Genomic DNA, 12,808 nt, shown 5'->3' with positions numbered 1-12,808 from the left:
GGCTCATAATCATAATCACTGCCACTGTGAAAGATTTAAAAAATCAGTAACAATACTTTCACGTATGAGCCCTGTATCAACACGTAAAATAAACAGAGATATATAGAGTACAGGGACATAAATCACTATGGTGAAGTGCTGTTCAATTCCATGTTTATGTAAAATAGATTTAAAAAAATATATCACACACACACACACAGTATAGCCAATGTGTACTTTACACATTTCATTACAGATGATATTTTTATATTTTGCAAATTAAATAAGAAAATATTTAAAAATCTCAAAATGAATAATATTTCATATTATTAATTTAAAACAATGACATTTGCATTAGAAGTTACCAATCCAGCATGGCATCCTCGCCGTGCAGAAACAGTCTTCCCCTGGGAGTCAAAACTAGCTTCGCTGAAAGATTCATCTTCCTGAAGCAACTCGGTCTCGCTGTCTCTATCAATTTCTCTATAATTTGGGTTAAATCTGTAATACCTAGACTTTGTTTTAGCTTTTCCTGATTTATTCGCCATAATTAAGATATATAACTGTTGAAAATGCTATTGAATATGTACTGCTATGCGTAACACTCGTGGCTCCGTCAAGTAGGATTTGCAATGGCGAATGAACCTCTTTTACGCCAGAGTTTACGACAAAGGCTGGTCTTCGAACGTATCACATTACATATTGCCGTTTACCTCAGCTCATTGGCTATCTTCCAAGCTAGATTTCAAGATGATCAGTGGTCATTGGGCCAAAATACAGTCAATCAAGATAGACCGGTCCTACCATTGGTGCGCAATGAGGTCATTGATTGTGTCTTCAAATCGGTTTGTTTCGGTCAATACGTCCCGGAAAAGAACCATCAAGTATGGTTGTGTTAGTAACAACCAGAGGATTGCAATGAAACCAACCATGACTGGATAAATTTTGTTAGTGTGTGTAATTACCACTAACGCTTCGTCCAAAGTTGAATGAGACGGAAATCACGACGCAAGCGGTTTACAAATGTTTCGTGTTAGGCTATACAAATTGACTTTATCAAAACAAAACAACATTCACTGTGTAGTTAGGACACTTGGCATTGCCACCAGAGGAAGATCTTCAATGGTAAGCGATTTATTTTATTTTATTTCTGACTTTCGTGACGCTAATCTTGGTTGGAAAATGCTAGTAATATTGTGTGTGTGGGGGGCCGTCCTCAGAAAATCGCATGTTTGCTTTTGCAGTAAAGCCTTTTTGAAATCTGACCACAGCGGCTGGATTAATAGACGTTCATCTTTTAAATGATGTAATATACATGTATTTACAAGAATGTTTAATATAACGAATGGTGTATTTAGCGTCTCACCTACCCTAGAGAAGTTAACAATAACAGTAGCTGGCTGGCTCATTAGCTAACGTTACGTGACGTGTGTGATCTTACACGTTGTTAACCTAGCTAGGTTCATTGTTTACCTAGCTAGCTAGCTACGTCATTTAAGCTAAAGTGTACAACACCCTTGAATATGGCTGGTGTCAGTAAACGTTGGCAAAAAAGCGTAATGAAATTGTTGCCAGCAGAGCTGGTTAGGCTTTTCATGTTATCCAGAGGTAAACAAATCATTGGCCAGAGTGTCAAGTGTGCCCTCTAAATGCTCCAAGAGCGAAACGAGATGGGTGGGGCAAAGGCTTAAGAGGGTGTGAACGATGCTGAATGGGTGTAGACAAAGAAAAGCTCTTCACTAGATACCAAAACATTCAAAGGCCTTTTTCTCAAGTGAGTTTACAAGTTTATCAACTTTCAAAGCAGAATTATTTCCCATTGTTCCTCAAAAATGCAGTGTATACAATATCATTTTGCAGCTCTGAGTCTCTACTTTAATCCAATGTAAAAAACACAATTTCAAATGTTGCTACATAAGACCGAATCCAGGTCGTGAGTCACAAATGTTTCCCATGCCAATAAAGCCCTTGAATTTGAAAATTGAATGAAAGAGAGAGAGAGAGAGAGAAGAGACGAGAGAGAGAGAGAGAGAGAGAGAGAGAGAGAGAGAGAGAGAGAGAGAGAGAGAGAGAGAGAGTAAGGGAAGTATGATGTCTGGGTGTACTAGAAGTGAGACAGGATGTGATGTTGGGATGGAAGCGGGTCAGGAAAGAGGAGCAAGAAGTGAAGTGCTCCAATTTCCTCTGAATCAGTGTGTATATCCCAAATGGCACTCTATTCCCTCTATAGTGCACTACTTGTGACCAGGGCCCATAGTGCACTACATAGGGAATAGGGTGCCATTTAGGGSACAGYCTGAGTCTCAGCACTTAATTTGCCACCATCAGTCAGCAGATGGCTGCCTAACTGGGCAAACTTAATCAGAATTTGATTGGACGAGGTGAATGTGGTTTATGGCCCCTTCAAATGAGCMGTAATTAAAGAGTCATTGAGGCAGGAAACATCATTTTATTTGAAGTATTTTAAGTGTGAAGGGATGGATGAATAATAGAGAGAATTAGAGGATGCATCAGCACTCAGCGGAAGTGTACATTATATAAACAGCATCACTCCACTGACTCCTACATGATGCAAGAGAAGACAGTTGGCTCAGCTGGGGATCAGACTAAAGCAAAGGAGTTTAGACTAACTGAGGAGTTCAGATTAAAGCGAAGGAGTTAAAGTAAGGAGGAGTTCAGACTAAAGCAGAGGAGTTTAGAGTAACTGAAGGAGTTCAGACTAAAGCAGAGAGTTTTAGACTAACTGAGGAGTTCAGATTAAAGCGAAGGAGTTTAGAGTAACTGAGGAGTTCAGACTAAAGCAGAGGAGTTTAGACAACTGAGGAGTTCAGATTAAAGCAGAGGATTTAGAGTAACTGAGGAGTCAGACTAAAGCAGAGGATTTAGAGTAACTGAGGAGTTCAGACTAAAGCAGAGGAGTTTAGAGTAACGTGAGGAGTTCAGACTAAAGCAGAGGAGTTTAGAGTAACTGAGGAGTTCAGACTAAAGCATAGGAGTTTAGAGTAACTGAGGAGTTCAGACTAAAGCAAGGAGTTTAGAGTAACTGAGGAGTTCAGATTAAAGCGAAGGTTTAGAGTAACTGAGGAGTTCAGACTAAAGCAGAGGAGTTTAGAGTAACTGAGGAGTTCAGACTAAGCAGAAGGAGTTTAGAGTAACTGAGGAGTCCAGACCAAAGCAGAGGAGTTTAGAGTAACTGAGGAGTTCAGACTAAAGCAGAGGAGTTTAGACTAACTGAGGAGTTCAGACTAAAGCAGAGATTTAGAGTAACTGAGGAGTTCAGACTAAAGCAGAAGGAGTTTAGAGTAACTGAGGAGTTCAGACTAAAGCAGAGGAGTTTACAGTAACTGAGGAGTTCAGACTAAAGCAGAGGAGTTTAGAGTAACTAGGAGTTCAGACTAAAGCAGAGGAGTTTACAGTAACTGAGGAGTTCAGACTAAAGCAGAAGAGTTTACAGTAACTGAGGAGTTCAGACTAAAGCAGAGGAGTTTAGAGTAAACTGAGGAGTTCAGACTAAAGCAGAGGATTTACAGTAAACTGAGGAATCAGACTAAAGCAGAGAGTTTACAGTAACTGAGGAGTTCAGACTAAAGCAGAGGAGTTTAAGTAACTGAGGAGTTCAGACTAAAGCAGAGGAGTTTACAGTAACTGAGGAGTTCAGACTAGAAGCCAGAGGAGTTTACAGTTAACTGAGGATCAGACTAAAGCAGAGGAGTTTACAGTAATTGAGGAGTTCAGACTAAAGCAGAAGAGTTTAGAGTTCAGACTCTAAGAGAGCATGAGGAGGTAAAGAGGAGATTTGGTGGAAGATGTTCAACTTTGAACCATAAACACGTCACAAAGGGAGACTCTGTCACAGAATAAAAATGATTTATGTGCTTGATAATAATGAACCTCGTGCAGTAGTTGTTATTTTGCCATTTTATTTAAATAGCAGCTGTGTAGGCCTGCTGCCAATAAAAAATGGGTCAATTATTTAATTATTTAATCGTTTAATTATTTAATTATTTGTGGGACATGGAATTATCTGCATTAAAAGATGATGGTAAGCAGGGTAGGGATGATGAATAGGAAAAGGAGAAAATATAGTCAACTACAGCTAGGAAGCTATTCAGTATCCATACCCCTTTTTTGACTTCAACCRCCTAAATGCATCACACCTACATTATGACTAATTGGTAGTTGGAGGTCAGAACACTGTGGAATGCTGACACATGCATATAAACAAAAATTWAAACATGAACATTTCTCCCAGAACCATTGACTGTTTGTTCAGAGAGAGGGATGTCTTACATAAACGCCTGCCAAATAAGGAACCATTGACTCTTAAACAGCTTTGTTTAACAACCTAAAAATACACTCTTGTTCCATCTTGCTTTTCCCTTTTAAAACCACACGTGAACAAAACTTGACTGAAAACASACAGATGGAGACTGATCTGCTTGCCAAAATACTACTGCAAAGAAACAAAAGGAAGGGTTGCAATGTTATGAAGCTTCACCACTATAAGCATCTAAAGGTATCACATACTACACTACAGATGTAGGATCTCTTATGTTGCTGAGAAATGCAAACCTGTAGTGTGTTCAAGGTTTAAAAAGGCTTGTAAAGTTGGTCATTTCCACTTTCAAATGTCAGACTTGATTTGCCCCTAAAGAAAAATGTACCAACCCCTACAAAAAAAATGTCCATTAATTATAATCCACATAATAATTCACATTTCCTGTTGTTGCAGGGTTATTTTCCTGCTGTGGAAAACTGGCTCAAATTAAAATCCTACACATGTAGCTCTCTACTGATGTAATTCATCTGAGAAGCTTAATGAATGACCGTTATATACCATACCACTTTGAAGAACGAAGCAATGGATTGGGTATGCATTGCAAGTGGCATGCTAGTATGAAGAATGGAAAGTAGTGATCTATGTTTTACAGCAAGCCTGTACTGTGAGCAGTAAATGTTAGAGGTGTGAGTCAGTCCATACCTGGAATGGTGTCTGGCTTCTGTAGTTCTTCACTTCCTTGTTGGCACCACGAACAAGCAGTACTCTGGCACAGTGTTCCTTAGGGAGGACCAAAAGAAAAGAGAAGGGGGAACAGAGTAAGACCAGGACCTCATTTATTTCAACTCCATTGCTCTCTCTGTCTCCCTCTCTGTCAATTCAATTCAATTCAATTCAAGGGGCTTTATTGGCATGGGAAACATATGTTAACGTTGCCAAAGCAAGTGAGGTAGATAATATACAAAAGTGAAATAAACTCTCTCTCTCTCTCTCTCTCTCTCTCTCCTCTCTCTCTCCTCTCTCTCTCTCTCTCTCTCTCTCTCTCTCTCTCTCTCTTCTCTCTCTCTCTCTCTCTCTCTCTCTCTCTCTTCTTCTTTTCTCTCTGCTGCCTGCTACTGTTTATTACTCTGTAATTCTCTGAACCCCTTTAACGAGAGGAGAAAACCGGAAAAAAATCTTGATCAAGCATTCCATTCCATCAACTGATCTAGCACTGATTCTAGAACATTCCAAACTGAACATTCCATCAACTAATCTAAAACTGATTCCAAAACATTCTATAACTTAAGTGATTCTAGAACATTCCAGACCTGAACATTCCATCAACTATTCTAGCTCTGATTCTACGAACATTTCCAGAACTGAACATTCCATCAACTAATCCAGAACATTCTATAACTTAAGTGAGTGATTCTAGAACATTCCAGACCTGAACATTCCATCAACTGATCTAGCACCGATTCTAGAACATTCCAGAACGGAACATTCCATCAACTAATCTAAAACTGATTCCAGAACATTCTATAACTAAGTGATTCTAGAAACATTCCAGACCTGAACATTCCATCAACTATTCTAGCTCTGATTCCAGAACATTCCAGAACTGAACATTCCATCAATAATCCAGAACATTCTAGAACTTAAGTGATTCCAGAACATTCCTGAAACGTATCATTGCTGGAGCTAGAGCTCACCCTGTCCTGTGTGTCTGATGATGCCTTGTCTATGTTCCAGGTAAAGTCTGATGATGCCTTGTCTTATGTTCCAGGTAAAGTCTGATGATGCCTTGTCTATGTTCCAGGTAAAGCAAGGCCTCTCCCTCAGCTCTCCAGAAAGAATCTCAGTGCAGTGAAAACATGTAGTGTGAAGCTCTGTGAGAAAATCAAGAGAGAATCAGCCTCTGGTAACTGTCTGTGGCATTGCAGCCCGCCTCAGCCTGCTGTTAGCTGGATTCAGCAGCCCACCCACGGAAACACCATTACAAACACACACACATTCACGTGCATTGAACAACACACATACAGGCGCGCGGGCCCACACAACCCATACATCAGGCACACACGCACGCACGCACCCATGCACAAAACAGTGCTTGCTCATACACACAACATACACACAGTGCCTGCATATATTACACACACACACACACACACACACACACACACACACCACACACACACACACACACACACACACAACCACACACACACACACACACACACACACCCACACCACCACACACACCAATGTCGAGCTCATCCTCCTCCTACTTGCTCTTATTAAAATTCTACTGCCACTAGTCATCAGATAAATAAAATATGGCAGATATCTACAATAATAATATTACGTGTACAAGCCCCAACCCACACAAATCAGACTGATATTCAAAAAGTTAAATCAGTGAAGTTCATCCCTCCTAGTGGCTGTCATTATAGTCATTAGATCACACTAAAGCTGTCATGCAAAAGGGCATCTAATCAGAAAGCCAGGGAAATAAACCCAGCCTGTAGGAGCAGAGCAGTCGAGGGAAGAGATTAACAACAGCAAACCCAGAGAGAGGAAGTTATCAGTATCCCTCTGTCTCTCTCTCTCTCTTTTTCTCTCTCTCTTCATCATCTCTCTCTCCTCCTCTCGCTCTCTCTCTCTCTCTCTCTCTCTCTCACACACACACACTCTCTCTTCTCTCTCTCTCTTTTTCTCTCTCTCCTCCTCTCGCTCTCTCTCTCTCCTCTCGCTATCTCTCTCTCTCTCTCACACACACTCTCTCCTTCTCTCTCTCTCTTTTTTCTCGCTCTCCATCATCTCTCTCTCCTCCTCTCCTCCACACACTCTCTCTGTCTCCTCTCTTTTTTCTCTCTCTCTCATCATCCCTCTTTCTCTAACTATCTATCTATTCTCTCTCTTTTTCTCTCTCTCATCATCTCCCTCTCCCTCTCTCTCTCACTCTCTCTCTCACACACTCTCTCTGTCTCTCTCTCTTTTTCTCTCTCTCATCATCCCTCTATCCTCTCTTATCTATCTCTCTCGCTCTCTGTGAATAATGGCAGCAGAGCGAGCACAGCGTGTAGAAAGGCTTAATGATCTATGCCATAGCTAATGGGAGCAGTGACCCCTACAGACAACAGGAGAGATATCTCACACACACATCCCATGTTCAAACCACCATCTTAAAAATGTGTGTGTGTATAATTATTATTTGGTGAGTGCTTGTATTTGTCCTGTTTCAAACATGTAGTGTGTATTACACCCATGTGTGAAATGGACATGTGTTTATTCTATATCCCCACTCCCCTTGACACACCCTCTGATAGTGGGGTCACAGCCAGGGTCAGCCGTTATTAACAGCGACCCAAGATCAATTAGGGTTAAGTGCCTTGTTGGCTCTGGGATTCATATGACAGTGGAAAGATTAACATTTAAACTACATAGAGCCGTCTAAATATTGATCACTGTGGTTTTAAACTAGAATTATAGCCATTGATGTTAAGACCATATTGTCTTGTGTTCCCCCYMGATGTACTCCCCCGGGATGTACTCCCCCGGGATGTACTCCCCCGGGATGTATTCCCTGAGGATGTATTCCTCCGGGATGTGTTCCCCCGGGATGTATTCCCTCGGGATGTACTCCCCCGGGATGTACTCCCCCAGGATGTATTCCCTCAGGATGTATTCCCTCAGGATATATTCCCTCAGGATGTATTCGCTCAGGATGTATTCCCTCAGGATGTATTCCATCAGGATGTATTCCCTCGGGATGTATTGTCCCGGGATGTGTTCCCCCGGGATGTGTTCCCCCAGGAAGAGTTCCCTCAGAATGTGTCCATCTCAGATTAATTCTCATCAGTGTATCCAGTCAATCTTTACCCATGTGAAGAATCAACAGGATAATTATTAATCCTAATTGACCCCTTGCTAATAACATTATCAAGATTGGGGTCATTTACATTTCAATTCAGTCAATCGGTTTACTTCCTGAATTGACCAAATTCAAACGGAATTGACCCCAGCCCTGTTTGCTATGGGCCTAATGTACTAGTATACCAGTAAAATGTACTACAATACCAATACAAGGCACTAGTATACTAATACAATGTACTAGAATACCAATACAATGTACTGGTATATTAAGACAAGGCACTAGTATACCAATACAATGTACTAGTATACCAATACAATGTACTAGTGGTATAATAAAAGCAATGTACAGTATATGGTACAATATAAAGCCCCTCTTTACAGTAGATTATGGCCTATTGTTCCTGATATTTGTCAAGAATGTTAGTGTGTGTTAACACCCTCCTGTGTGAACATGGATCCATGTAGATTAGATTATTTGACATAGATAGTTCCTTTACGACTGTTCGACTCAGCTATATGACAACCATAGAAGCCTTATAGTGTGATCAGTATCTACACTTCTGAGGAGTGAGGGTGCCAGCTCAGTTGAGATTAGGTGTGACGGTTGTATGATAACAAGACGCACACCTACGAAGAGTCCTATATATAGTGGGTTGAATGGTGCCTTGTTTTGAGGTCTTCTCAATGGGATGAATGCCATTAATTGTACAGTGGGATAAGATCAGAAGCTGATTATAAACTAACATATAGAGCACTTGCCGTACTTAAAAGTGGTGATTTGATCATGTTTGTATGAGTGATTGGTAAACCTACGTAATTTAATAAGCCTATTGATAGTGAATGACGTAGAGTATTAATCTGTTTACGAGTGTGTCCTTTCCACTCCAAGATTGGGTAGCTGATCACGTCATACAGGGATGGTCCTCCCGGCGATGTACTAGAGGCCCTCTAGTTGAGTGTGAATGTTCGCTGAGTGAGTAGTATTTCCTCAGCGTGATGTGTTCCACATCGAGATGTATTCCCTAGGGATGTACTCCCCGGGATGTACTCCCCAGGATGTATTTCCTCAGGATGTATTCCCTCAGGAGATATTTCTCAGGATGTATTCGCCTCAGGATGTATTCAACTCAAGGATGTATTCATCTAAGGGATGTATGTCCCTCGGCGATGTTATATGTCTCGGGATGTGTTCGCTGTGCTAGTTACCGAGGATAGTGTTCCACCACTCAGGAAGAGATTGACAGTCAAGTTAATATGTGTCCATCTCGGTGTGATGATTCATGTTCATACGAAGTTGGCTCTTCTCATAAGTCAATCTTTACCCATGTGAGATGAAGTGTGCAATAACACGGATTCAATGATTTACTAATTGACCTTGCTAATAACATATATCAAGAGTTAGGGGGCATTCTTACTATTTTCCAATTCCGATCTAAGTCGGTGTGATTTTACATTGTCTCACGCACTGAGCTTTGAACTCGAAAGGTTCGCTGAAATCGGAATTGACCCCAGCCCTGTTTGGCTATGGGCTCATAAAATTGTATACATAGTATAGCCTTTATAGTGTGATCATGTAACTAAGTACAATACGATTAACGCAGTTCTTAATAGTGTATGAATCACACCAAGAATACTAAAGGCACTGGTATACGACTAACTATACAGAGTACTAGAGTAACAAGAGACTAACTTATGATATAGATGGTGTGAAATATCAGTTTAAATTCTCAAAAGTGACGAGCCTTAGAGCAACTGAGTGATTGAACAATACATAATCAGTATACACATAGAGCTTATAGTGTGATTACTAGTATAAAGTAATACTAGAGCTTATAGTGGTGATCAGTATCACATAGAGCCCTCTAATAAATCAATGTACGTTGTAGTGAGGTTATATCAGTTTAACAATATAAAGCAATGTAGACAGGCTCATCATGTTATGTACAGTGTGATACTCAATAAGAGCTCCCTCTTTACAGTAGATTGTTCAAATATTAGAAGCCCTCTGTACAGTAAGATGGTAGCAATATAAAGCTCTCTGTACAGTAGATGGTGTACAATATAAAGGCGCCACTCTGTATACGAAGTACACTGGTAACTAGTGTGATATATAAAGTTTAACATAGAGCCTTATAAAGGTCGCCCTTCTGTGAAACAAGTATATCATTGGTACATTAACATAGATATAAGCGCCCTCTTCTACATGTTAAAGATTGTACAAATAGTTGTATGAGCCGCTCCATGGTTATCATGTAGATGGCTAGACAGAGACCTATTATAGTGATAGCGTATCTTGCTAGTACGAAGCCTTATAAGTAGAATGATGTGTGCAGCAATATAATTATAACACTGCCACTCTGATGCAAGATCGATATGATCTAACATGTTATGTGATCAAGAGTCCCCTCAGTCACCAGTATAAGAGAGCTGCGTATCAATATATAGATGGTGACTTCCATAATACAGGTTATGATTTTTCGCACATAGTAGTAAATGCCTTCTAGTGTTGTACGAAGTAGATGTGCTAGCTATATAAGAAGTCCTCACATCTGTACAGTAATCATGGATGACACCACTTTATTAAAGATGGCTCGTCTGTACATGTAGAACTCGGATAACAGATTATTATAACATAGGGCTTCACTGTACAGGTAGGTGATGGTGTCCAAAGTAATAATACAGCCGCCTCTGTACAGTAGATAGTGAGCGGCATTATATATAAAGGCCTTCGTGTATCACAGTAAGGATGGTTACATAATAAACATAAGCAACGTACTGGCCTCAGACATATTAGAGTTGGTGGTCAGATAGTCAAAGACGCCTTTCTGATAACACATAGGTAGACCCTTGAGTTAGCAGTTTTTGTGTATCAGTAATGTAATACGCCCCTCTGTAACAGACTAATTGCAAATATAAGTCTCTGTTATAATGGTATGTAACATCTAAAATGACCCTACTGGCGTACTTAAGTGAGCGTCGTGAGAGTATATATAAAGCCCCTCTGTACAGTAGATGGTGCAATATAAAGCCCGCCTCTGTACAGTAGATGGTACAATATCCTAAAGCCCCTCTGTACAGTAGATGGTGCAATATAAAGCCCCTCTGTACAGTAGATGGTGCAATATAAAGCCCTCTACAGTAGATGGTCAATATAAAGCCCTTCTGTACAGTAGAATGGTACAATATAAGTGAATGAAATGTGTTGTTTACAGGGCCAGGCATAGCAGTACGGCGCCCCTGGAGCACATTAGAGTTAAGTGCCTTGCTCAAGGGCACTTCGACAGATTTTTCACCTTGGTAGTTGAACCAGCAACCTTTCGGGTTACTGGCCCAAGGCTCTTAACCACTAGGCTACGTGCCGCCCTGGTGGTTTGTGCTCTGGTCTCTGATGATTTGAACTCTGGTCTCTTACCTCTTTGTATAGAGCACAGATGTGTAGAGCCGTGTTTTCCCGAGGCGTTCATGACACCCATATCTGCTCCATAGAACAACAGTGCTCCAGGTGGTGGACATGTCCATATCTACACGCCTGACACACAAACACAGAGACCATGTCAAATATGTCCATATCTACACGCCTGCCACAAACACAGAGACCATGTCAAATAATGTCCATACCCACAGGTCTGCCACACAAACACAGAGACCATGTCAAATATGTCCATATCTACACGCCTGCCACACAAACACAGAGACCATGTCAAATAATGTCCATATCTACAGTCTGCCACACAAACACAGAGCCATGTCAAATAATGTCCATACCACAGGTCTGCCACACAAACACAGAGACCATGTCAAATAATGTCCATATCTACACGGTCTGCCACACAAACACAGAGACCATGTCAAATAATGTCCATATCCACAGGTCCTGCCACACAAACACAGAGACCATGTCAAATAATGTCCATATCTACACGTCTGCCACACAAACACAGAGACCATGTCAAATAATGTCCATACCCACAGGTCTGCCACACAAACACAGAGACCATGTCAATAATGTCCATATCTACACGCCTGCCACACAAACACAGAGACCATGTCAAATAATGTCCATACTACACGCTGCCACACAAACACAGAGCCATGCAAATAATGTCCATATCTACAGGCCTGACAGACAAACACAGAGACCAGTCAAATAATGTCCATATCTACAGGCTGACAGACAAAACAGAGACCATGTCAAATAATGTCCATACCTACACGGCTCTGCCACACAAACACAGAGACCAGTCAAATAATGTCCATACTACAGCCTGCACACAACACAGAGACCATGTCAAATAATGTCCATATCTACACGTGCCACACAAACACAGAGCATGTCAATAATGTCCATATCTACAGGCCTGACAGACAAACACAGAGACCATGTCAAATAATGTCCATATCTACAGGCCTGACAGACAAACAAAGAGACCATGTCACATACATGCGACAAACACAGAGACCAGTCAAATAATGTCCATATCCAGGTCTGCCACACAAACACAGAGACGCATGTCAAATAATGTCCATATCTACAGGCCTCGACAGACAACACAGAGACCAGTCAAATAATGTCCATATCTACAGGTCTGCCAACAAACACAGAGACCATGGTCAAATAATGTCCATATCTACAGGCCTGACACAAACACAGAGACCATGTCAAATAATGTCCATATCTACAGGCCTGACAAG

At 41.0% G+C, this 12,808-nt stretch overlaps 1 pseudogene; it reads right to left on the bottom strand.

Annotated features, from left to right (window-relative positions):
• Positions 1-12,808, bottom strand: part of LOC111961051 (SH3 and multiple ankyrin repeat domains protein 2-like) — a 158,160-nt pseudogene that overhangs the window by 115,304 nt on the left and 30,048 nt on the right.

Source organism: Salvelinus sp. IW2-2015, linkage group LG4q.1:29 (genome assembly GCF_002910315.2).
Source record: "Salvelinus sp. IW2-2015 linkage group LG4q.1:29, ASM291031v2, whole genome shotgun sequence".
Lineage (NCBI taxonomy): Eukaryota > Metazoa > Chordata > Actinopteri > Salmoniformes > Salmonidae > Salvelinus > Salvelinus sp. IW2-2015.
Note: the sequence above shows the minus strand (reverse complement) of the source record. Positions and strands in the feature narration are given on the sequence as shown.